The sequence below is a fragment of the Crocuta crocuta genome, unplaced genomic scaffold, assembly GCF_008692635.1.
Source record: "Crocuta crocuta isolate KB4526 unplaced genomic scaffold, BGI_CrCroc_1.0 scaffold32, whole genome shotgun sequence".
Taxonomy (NCBI): Eukaryota; Metazoa; Chordata; class Mammalia; order Carnivora; family Hyaenidae; genus Crocuta; species Crocuta crocuta.
In genome coordinates this window covers 14,085,922-14,096,414 of record NW_027529424.1, presented here as the reverse complement: position 1 = coordinate 14,096,414, position 10,493 = coordinate 14,085,922, and the positions used below count along the sequence as shown (strand labels likewise).

The window sequence follows — 10,493 nt, the reverse complement described above, 5'->3', positions numbered from 1 at the left end:
AGAAAACCTCCTCCAACAGTGACCTTGGATTAAACAGTGTAAGTTGAGAGTGTAGTAAATCATCACTTTTTTGGACTATTTATATGTAAAAGCATAACTGTCCTGATTCAGCAGCTGCTCTTTTACAATAAAATGCTAGCACACAAAGTAATCCAGGGATAACATGTGGTTATTTTCACAAATTTCTGCCTTGTGTCCAGTGCTGCCCTCAAATCAGTAAGATAAAGGGACAGTACAGATGCCAGCACCTTGTTTTCTCAGTATATATGCTGGGTTATACTACCAAGAGCCAGTGGTAGTTGAGCCAATCTTCATATCCAAATGAGTGTCTAATATGGGATGTTTTTCAGCATCCTTGTTGATCCCTGTGGAGACTGAAGTGGAGGTTTCCACTGCTGCATCAGCCTCCCTACACACCCTGTTTCTCCAGTGATTGAAGGGTTCCCAGTAAGCAGATGGTGTGATAGTGAAGAGTGGGGTGGAGGGGGTAGTCTTGATGATGCTAGGGATGTTGATGATGCTGAGGATGGCGGTGCTGCTGGCGAGTCTTCAGCTGCAGTAAGGTGACCAGGGTGGTGATCCATGGAGCAAGTAGAGGATGTTCCAGACAGTGGAGTTACATCTAGGCCAGAAGGTAGCCTTCTAATTTGGAAGAGTGGCACAACTGCTATTCCTGAAGCTGTTGGAAAAGTCTCTATGGCTTCAATGAGTGTGATGTCCAAGAGACACAAATAGGCAGGAGAGTATGACCAGCATGATGTGCTGACCCACTTCGTAATGTTGGTAGGGTTAAACATGGATCCAGGAGTGCTGATGCATAGGGGCACAGGGACCCCAATGTTCATAGCAGCACTCTCAGCAATAGCCAAAACATGGAAAGAACCTAAGTGTCCATCAGCTGACGAATGGATCAAGAAGATGTGGTGCATCTATACAATGGAATACTACATGGCAATGAGAAAGAATGAAATCAACATGGATGGACCTTANGGGGGGTGATGGGCTTGGAGGAGGGCACTTGTGGGGATGAGCACTGGATGTTATATGGAAACCAACTTGACAATAAACTATTTAAAAAATCTTTAAAAAAAGAAATTTTTATAACATAAAAAAAAGAAATTAAAAAACATTTTACCTGGTAAAAAAAACATATATGGCAGATTCATGCATGAAGTCCTCTGCATTTTTAATTCTTTTCTTTTGCTTGCCACTCCAGAAAATCTATACTTATTATGGCCAGTAGTGCCAGTATCGGCCAAGCATAACTGCCCTGCATCATGCTAGGCTAAATATTAGGCATCTAGTGTTGATACAATAAAAGATGGTGCACTTCATGCCTAAAATTTTTATACAGCCGTCATATTATTTTCTTTCATTGCATTTCATGTAATATGCCTTTTCCTTCAGTCCTCAGTAGGTTTTATTAGTGGCAGGTGCTATCATTTCCCCACTACTACATATAGATATATATAGTATATGACTATTTTGTAAGTAGTGTGTTTTCTTTTAGTTCAGATGCTTAAGTGTTCTTGCTGATGCTAATCTCTGTAGGCACCTGCAATAGTCATTCAATAGAAGTCTCTGCATTATTTCTATATTAATGGTTTAGAGATCTTGCCACCGCCCAAGACTGTTTTAGTCCAACCTTTCATATCTAGATTGTTAGTAAGCAATCTAGGATTTTGCTTGAGCAAGCCAGTGTACCGTTCAATTCAACAAGAGGTGGTTGAGTTGCAGGGTAAGTGGAAGCTCCACATTTTGCCTTGCTCTTTAGCCCATTCTTATATTGGGCCTCCTGTGAAGTGAGTGCCCTGATCTGGTTTGATGATGGTTGCAATACCATAGCAAGCAATCCAGATTTCTAATGCTCTGAGGGTAGATTTTCTTAAATACTTTTTTGGCAAGGATAGAGGAATCCTATTACTGACCATGTGTCTACAATGGTGTATGCCTATAGTTCATTCTCCCTTATAGGCAAGGCTCTGTTATGCTCAATTTATATAATTTGGAAGAGTCTGTCAGCTTAGACCTTACCTGGAGTTTTCATCAATGACCTCAAGCTTTAACTTTGGCAATTCTTACATTTATTTGAAAGTGGTGGTGCTTGATGGGAATATACATGTTCCTTTTCTCTAACCATGTTCTTCCTCCTGTGTATACCAGCATGACTTGTTTGGTGATATGCCCATGCAGTGATCCTATTAATTGGCATATCTGTGTGTTTAGGTTTCATGTTCCATTATCCTTCTTTTTCATGTGTGATTGTGTTTTTGATTTGTTTCTCTCCTTAGCCATAAATCATTGTGTTTTTTAAGATCCATTTTTGGAATCTTGGCCTCAATTATCTTCCTGGCAATTGACTACCTGTTATTAAATTTGGTTATCTGAGAGTTGCCCTCTGATATGCAAAGAAATGTTTGATGAAAACAGAGATGTCAACTAATGCTATTTTGTGCTAGATATCCCCCCATGTGTTTTATTTCCTATTTTGTAGTCATTTTCCTGCCATGTTCCATACCAAAAAACTATTTCACTAGCCATGGTCCTTGAGCCTGAGAACCATGAGTCTGAGAACCGATACACCTCATTTTGATTTTTGCTAACAGATTCTTCAATCACCAATTTTATGGTTATCCAAGATATTGTGCTGATTCTCCTGAGGCTAATTGTGTCAAGGTTAGACTATCATCAGTTCTCAAGTTGACAGATGGCCAGCTACTCTGGATGGTGTCATAGAGGTTCATCTCCCCGTAAGCCATGTGTTTTTGAATGTCCTGGACCAGGTGGTCTCCATTGTCTGCTGTTCATTGTTGCATAGGCTTAATTTTTGAAAATTCCAGCAAGCCCACTACCGGCATTGCTGAGATTTCCTCAGTTAATACAGAGTTTTGATCATCCATCTCTCTGTCCCACTCAAAAATGTGCTATTTCCTTGTTAGGACCTATAATTAGGAGTAATTCTTCTCTGTCAGAGGTCTGCTCTACCCACACCAGAATAGGTTCTTGGAGTTGAAATATCATTGATTCATTTCCTGTTTGTGGCTCTTCATTTTGTAGGGCCTCTGAGAGTGCAAGGTGAGCCTTTCAATCAGTTATAGCTGTTCTCAATACATGAGAATTTCTGGGGCACCTGGGTGGCTTAGTCGGTTGAGCATCCAACTTTTGAGTTTGACTCAGGTCACAATCTCACAATTTGTGAGACCAAACCCAGTGTCAGGCTATGCCCTGGTAGTGGGGAGCCGGCTTGGGATTCTCTTTCCCTCCCTCTCTCTCTGTCCCTTCCCTGCTCATGCTTTATCTCTCTCTTTCTCAAAATAAATACATAAACATTAAAAAAAGAAGAAGAAGAAGAACATGAGAACTTCTTAGTCCAAAACCCATTCAGGTAAGATCTGGGGTCCTATAGTGCTTTAGTCCACAGTGACTATATTGCAAACCCTCATCTGTATAGGCGCTCTAGCATATATACAGAGTAATTAGCTGGTGCCAATGTATTACACATTCTGATAGCACTTTTCAAGTAATTAGAGGCTGCCTCTTGAGTCTCAGTTCATTGTAAGTTCCCTACTCTTCATAGTTATTTCATAAATGTGTTTTAAGCTTATCTCCATATGCGGTTTGTGCTACTTCCTGTCAGTCTATCTGTTCCTGGCCATCTTCCTTTGTGGTAAGAGTTGGTATGCAACCTATGTTGTTTATGACGTGGTTTGGTATTTTTATGCCTTCAGAAAACCAAATTATGCATAGAAACTTCACTGTAGTGTGGTGTCCTTGGCCCTTATATGGGTTGACTGCCCGTTCTCTGTAAGGAATTCCATTAATTGTATTTAACACTAGTCTGTTCTTCTACGTTATCATTATATATAAGGATGTCATCAACTCAGGGAATAGTAGTTTGTAGTGTTTTTATGAAAGGCCTGGATGTCTTGGGTAAGTATATCATGGGGTATTACAGGGCTGTTATGGTATCCTTATGGTAACCTAGCAAACTGATATTGTCTGTCTGCCCATATGAATACAGTAATGGGTTGGCTTTCTGCATCAACTGGAATAACAAAGAACATGTCAGATAAGTCTATCACTACATAATAAGTTCCAGATCCAGTGGGGATACTGATTATGATGGTGCCTGTAATATAGGAGTACCACTTTGATTTTTGGTTTGTTTAGATTCCTATAATCTATAGTAAATCTTTTAAACCTGTCTGGCATTTTAATAAACCAGATTGAATTATTACATGTTGAAAATAGTGAGCATAATAACTTGTTACTGTAGGAGTCTTTAAAAATTTTTTTCTTAAGTATGCCCTATTAACATCCATTCAAAGAATGTTTTCTCAATAGAGACCTCTAAGGCACTTGGCCTTATGGGTAATCTATCATCACTTGTTAGGAATCTACATTCCCATGTCCCTGGGCTTAATTTTCCTCCTAACCCTTCCATTCATCCCTTTTAATTGGTAAAGTTTTCTAAATCCGTAGCATATACTTGTATCACTGTTATCTGGGACCCTGTACCTGAAAACATAGTGTTACATGAAGTATTTTTATTTATAAAAGGGATTTTTATTGATGTGGGCAGCAGAGCACAAGTGTGTTTGCCTCTAACTTAGGCCAGAAGATGGTGACTGCCAATTCCCTTTTGAGACCTCATGGGGTTTCCTCTTGTTTGGGTATCAGTGGCTTTTCCATTAATGGGATTATGTTTTATAAATGGCTAGTATTTAAAGCAGATAATTTAGTGGGATCTATATGTAGGTTTCTTTTCTGTAGGGGTATTTACTCTAAAAGGTTGGTTGTTTCTGTTTTTCTGCCACCATAAGTCGTTTCTGGGAGTTCTTTTGGGGTTTCTATTGTTTTATTTTGTTCTACAGAGTGGTAGTCTAAAGATTTAGGTGGCCAGTAGGCCTTGTAGAGTTAGGTCTCCATGGTCTCTTTTGATTGGGTCTATCTCCATTAGGTGTAGGCCTGTTTTGTCTTATACATGAGTGTTATTTTATTTCCTCAGTAATTCTTATCAGGTCGATCAGTTCTCTTGTGTTCTGTCACCTGAAAATACTATAAATAATGCTGTCTGTCCTCTGTGGTCACAGCTTTTCAGATGATTTTTTAATTTGTTCAGTTGCTTCTAGAAGTAGAAGAAAGGGTGTCTGGCCTGTGTTATAGGTTATAGTTAATACTTGTAATTTCATTATTGTATTAGTAGTTTCCTCTGCTGTTTTCCATGCAGACGTTTTAAGGGATAATATATTAGGTATAGGGCATTTATTATTTTTTAATGCTTAATTTATATTGAAAGAGAGAGAAAGCAAGTGAGAGCACAAGTCGGGGAGAGACAGAGAGAGAGGGAGAGAGAGAGAATCCCAAGCAGGCTCCATGCTGTCAACACAGAGCCCACTACAGGGCTCAAGCCCATGAACTGTGAAGTCATTATCTGAGCCAAAATCAAAAGTCAGTTGCTTAATCAACTGAGCCACATAGGCACACCAGGATACAGGTTGCTGCTACCCAGTTAAACAAAGATATTCGTAAATGAGTATTATTTTCTCTACATGTTCGAAGGTTTTGCTTGAGTTTTAGTATCAGTGGCAAATGATACAAATTGCATAATCTCTGCTCCTGGAGGATCATATTTTTTCCACCTTTGGTCCATAAATCTAATTGCCATTGGGTTTCTGTGTCCAAATCACTTTGTTGGAATTCTATTCTAATTTTTGTCATTTATTTTCTGATATAAGCTCACACTTCAGTAACAGACTGGTTCCATATTATTCTTTGCTGTAATCTTTTCTACAGGCATACTTCAGAGACAGTGTAGGTTTGGTTCTAGATCACAACAATAAAGTGAATATCACAGTCAAGCTACTTAAATGAATCTCTGGACCATTTGACCTTCTATCCAGACCACTCAAACTTTCTCCATATCAGAAGTAAAGCTGCTTCACTTTCTTATAATCCAAGTGCCCACTGAAGGTAGCACTTGCAATGTTCTTCAAGAACTTTTCCTTTGCATTCATCCCTTGGCTATTCATTTGGAGCAGGAGGCCTAACTTTTGGCCTATCTCAGCTTTCAACATATCTTTCTCACTAAGCTTAATCATTTCTAGCTTTTCACTTAAAGTGACTCTCCTTTCACTTCAAGACTTAGAGGCCATTGTTGGGTTTTCCATTGCCCTTATTTTAATATTGTTGTGTCTCAGGGATAGGAATGCCTGAGAAGAGGGAGGAGACTGGGAAATAGCCAATCTCTGGAACACTTACAACACTCACAACATTAAGTTCACCATCTTATATCCTGGTGCCCTGAAAAAATAGCAATGGTAACATCAAAGGTCACTGATCAAAGGTCACCATAACAAATAGAGTAACAATGGCAGCATTTGAAATATTGTGAGCATTAACAAAATGGCACACAAAAGCACAAAGTGAGCAAATGCTATAAGACAATGGCACTGAAAGTCTTGGTGGTACAGGGTTACCACAAACCCTGATATGTAAAAAAAAAAAAAAAGTAATATAATAGCTACAGAGTGCAATACAAAGAGGTATACCTGTAGTTTTAGGTCTATATTCCAGTTTTAAGTAATTTTGTGAAGGGTGTAAGGTCTTTGTCTGGGTTTTTTTGTTTATCTATCTATTTCTATGTTAATCTATTTATTTATTTTTACAGATGGATGTTCTGTTGTACCAATGCCATTTATGGAAGAGACAGTCATTGCTCTGTTATATTGTCTACACTTCTTTGTCAAAGATCAATTGATTATATTGATGTGGATCATTTTCTGGGCTCTCTTCTATTCCATTGATCTGTCTGTTCTTTCACAAGTACCACACATTCTTTACCATCGTAACTTTTTAAGTCTTGAGGTGTTGTCATAGGGTCAGTCTTCTAACTTTATTCTTCTCCTTCAATACTGATCTGGCTTCTCTGGACCTTTTACCTCTCCATATATACTTCAGGATATGTTTCTTGGTATCCACAAAATAACTTGCTGAGAATTTGGGATATTTTTCTTGTCTAATTATATTATCTAAGGCTTTCGTTCTACTAAGTCAGTTATCATCCCTATTCACTTTCCATCTTCCAAAATGTTAAAATCTCTCAATATTATGTTGAAAAGCAATGATAAGAGGGTACGTCCTTGCCTTGTTCCTGATCATAGTAAGAAAACGTTGAGTTTCTCACCATTAGTACAACGTTAGCTATATGTTGTGGTAGATGCTCTTTAGTAAGTTGAGGGAATTCTCCTTTATTCCTAGATTGCTGAAGGTTTTTTAAAATTTTTATTTAAATTCTAGTTAGTCAACAGACGGTGTAAAATTAGTTTCAGGTGTACAATATAGTAATTCAACACTTCCATACAACACCAGTGCTCATCACAAGTGCACCCCTTAATCCCCATCACCTATTTCACCTGTCCCCACACCCACCTCCCCTGTGGTAACCATAAGTTTGTTTTCTATAGTTAAGAGTCCGTTTCTTGGTTTACCTCTTTCTCTTCCCCTCTTTGTTCATTTGTTTTGTTTCTTAAATTCCACGTATGAGTGAAATCATATGTTTTCCTTTCTCTGACTGACTTTTTTCACCTAGTATAATACCCTCTCCTCCATCCATGTTGTTGTAAATGGCAAGATTTCATCCTTTTTATAACCGAGTAAAATTCAATTGTATTCCATGTGAGATATATATATATATATATATCAAATATATATATATCAAATCTTCTTTATCCATTCATTACTCAGTGGACACTTGGGCTGTTTCCATAATTTAACTATTGTAGATAATGCTGCTATAAACATCGGAGTGCACATATCCCTTTTAATTGTATTATTAATTGTATTTATTTCATTGGGTAAATACCTAGTAGTGCAATTGCTGGATCATTCAGTAGATCTATTTTCAACTTTTTGCAGAAACTCCATACTGTTTTCCAGAGGGGATGCACCAGTCTGCATTCTTTTGACATCATCCACAGCAACTTCTTTCTAGATATGTCTCCTGAGGCAAGGGAGACAAAAGCAAAAATGAACTATTGGGACTTAATCAAAATAAAAAATCTTCTGCACAGTGAAGAAACAATCAACAAAACTAAAAGACAACCTAGGGAATGGGAAAAGATATATGCAAATGACATATCTGATAAAGGGTGAGTATCCAAAATATATAAGGAACTTACAAAACTCAACACCCAGAAAGTGAATAATCCAATTAAAAATGGGCAGAAGACACAAATAGACATTTTTCCAAAAAAGACATACAGATGGACAATAGATTGCTGAGTTTTTATCATGAGTTAGTGTTGAATTTTGTCAAATGTTTTATCTGCCTCTCTGCCTTGGAACAAGTGTCAGGAGAGGCTGGGTCATGGTTGCTGATGGTTGGGGGTACAAGCCCTAACCTACACACATGTGCTTATTCCCTATGAAGACAGACATGGAATAAATGGTACTGCCAGGACATCCTCCAAAAAGAGACATCTGAGATCACTGCTTGCTGGAGAATCCAGGGACCCCATCAGGTAGGCAGTCCAAATGTTACTGACTGTTGCTAGTTTAAATCTGCCACCTTAGAAAATTTTTCTGTGTGTGGACTCCCCCACCTTTGAGGCCATGCAGTTGGTGGGAACTGGCCTGAGCTTCACAGGCCTGGAGTGTCCAGACTGCCACGGTTGGCTCATGGTGTGTGTACTGCACAAGTGCAGGCATTATTACTTTATTACATATTACTTTAGCCTGAGACAGTGTCAAGAGTGGCCAGGACAAAGGAGGGGACAATGCAGGCCCAAGGAATCTCGATAATTCCACATTTTAACCTACATAAATGTTTGGGGGGGGGCAAGGGCAGGGCACCTAAAATGTACCACATTGATGGGAAAATTGGATGGCTCAGTCAGTGGAACATGCAATTCTTGTTCTTGGTATCATGAGTTCAAGCCCCACTTTGGGTGTAGAGTCTACTTAAAATTTTCTTTAAAAGTAGCATATTGATTATTTTAAATTAAACTTACTCAAGAAATAGTCAGTGCAAAAATACCCTGTGCCTCCTTTGTCTCCAGAAAGTAGGAAATAAAGCTCCCATGGGAAATGTACCCTACCTGTACAGGATGTAGAGAGAAATAGACATTCTTATCTCTAGAGATAGAGTATTCAAAGCTAAGAAGTCTGTATAAATAAGCCTTGTTATTTTCACTAATTTATTAATCCAGCCCAAACTGAGTTTAGATTTCATTATCAATTGAATTGCCTGAACAAAAGTTTTCTTTGCCTTGTCAATTCTTCATGGATTTATTGTTTTTTTGTCTAAAAAGTATACGTGCTCCCTGCCCTGATCATTTCTTTGGGTCTCATCTTTAATATTGGGCCTCTAGGTGCATGTAGTTAAAATTGGGGATTTCTTTCCTCCTGCTAATTTATCTTGTGTCAATTTGATTTTCAGGTCAGCTAGAAGAAACTCGAATGGTAAAGGAAACATTCTGTGCACCACTGTTGGCATAGTCAGCAGGATAGACTTTAAGTGGCTGGGTACCCTTGTGGCTGAGAGATTCTGGGACTTCTGACAAATGTACAGCAGAAGGTTAGAATGCTTACCATGTCAGCCTATGGATCTAATGGAAGCAAGAGTGGTGAGAGTCCTTTTTCTCTCACTTACTGAATTGAGATCAGCAAGAGAAAATACTTGTGGAAATAGTTCCTTGGGCTTAGTGACTCTGGAATATTTGGTAGAGTACTCTTGGTTTGACTTATCCATTTTCCCCCAAATATGGTTACCATTTTGTCTTTTGTGTATTTATTATAAAAAGGAATTACCATAGGGGAAAAAACACAGGTATATAGGGCCAGACCTAAAAAACTGATGTTCAATCCAGTCTCACAGAATGGTAAGTTCACAGTTCTCATCAGACTATTTAGACAGGTTTGCTGTAAGTCCCCTATGTGAAAACAGATGATGTGTTTTCTTTCATCGTGTTCTGTGTCCCAAAAGCTTGGCTTTGTGATCAGTGAGAATATTCTCTCTGGTTTCTGCCATTTAGAGGGTACACTTACTGGGGTCCCCCTTGGTGTCCTGTCAAATAGGCTAAATGGACTAAGGTTCTAAGATAAGCAGTTACAAGCAGTAGCACTTTGTCTGGCTGTACTAGTTCTCAGGGAAGTTTGGGATAAGAGGTTCACAGCACATAAGAGGCCTTTTTCATTTCAAACTTTGTTGTTTATTAGTGCTGGAAAAAACCCATTCCAGTAGTGCCTGACTGTATTATGGATGAGCAAGACTATTGTTGCAGACTATGGGTCTGGAGTTCTCTCTTGTCCAGCAAGAGAGAGGACACAGGGTTGAATACAAGAGAGGATAATGTCTGGGAGGAGACAAGAGCCCCGAACAGGGATTTTGTCTCCATATTTATTGAGCTCTCAAGATCTTACACACATGGTAAACACGAAGAAAACAATCATAGAGTAATCATTAACTTGTGTGTGTAAGAAGCAAAGAGTCG

General features: G+C 38.7%; 1 long non-coding RNA gene across 1 annotated transcript; it reads left to right on the top strand.

Moving 5' to 3' along the window:
* The first annotated feature begins 3,783 nt into the window (after positions 1 to 3,783).
* On the top strand, positions 3,784 to 9,722 carry LOC144226948 (uncharacterized). Its single transcript, XR_013333798.1, has 4 exons — positions 3,784 to 3,930; positions 7,918 to 8,150; positions 8,432 to 8,522; positions 9,440 to 9,722. It is a non-coding gene; the product is annotated as an uncharacterized LOC144226948 (long non-coding RNA).
* Positions 9,723 to 10,493: the final 771 nt, after the last annotated feature.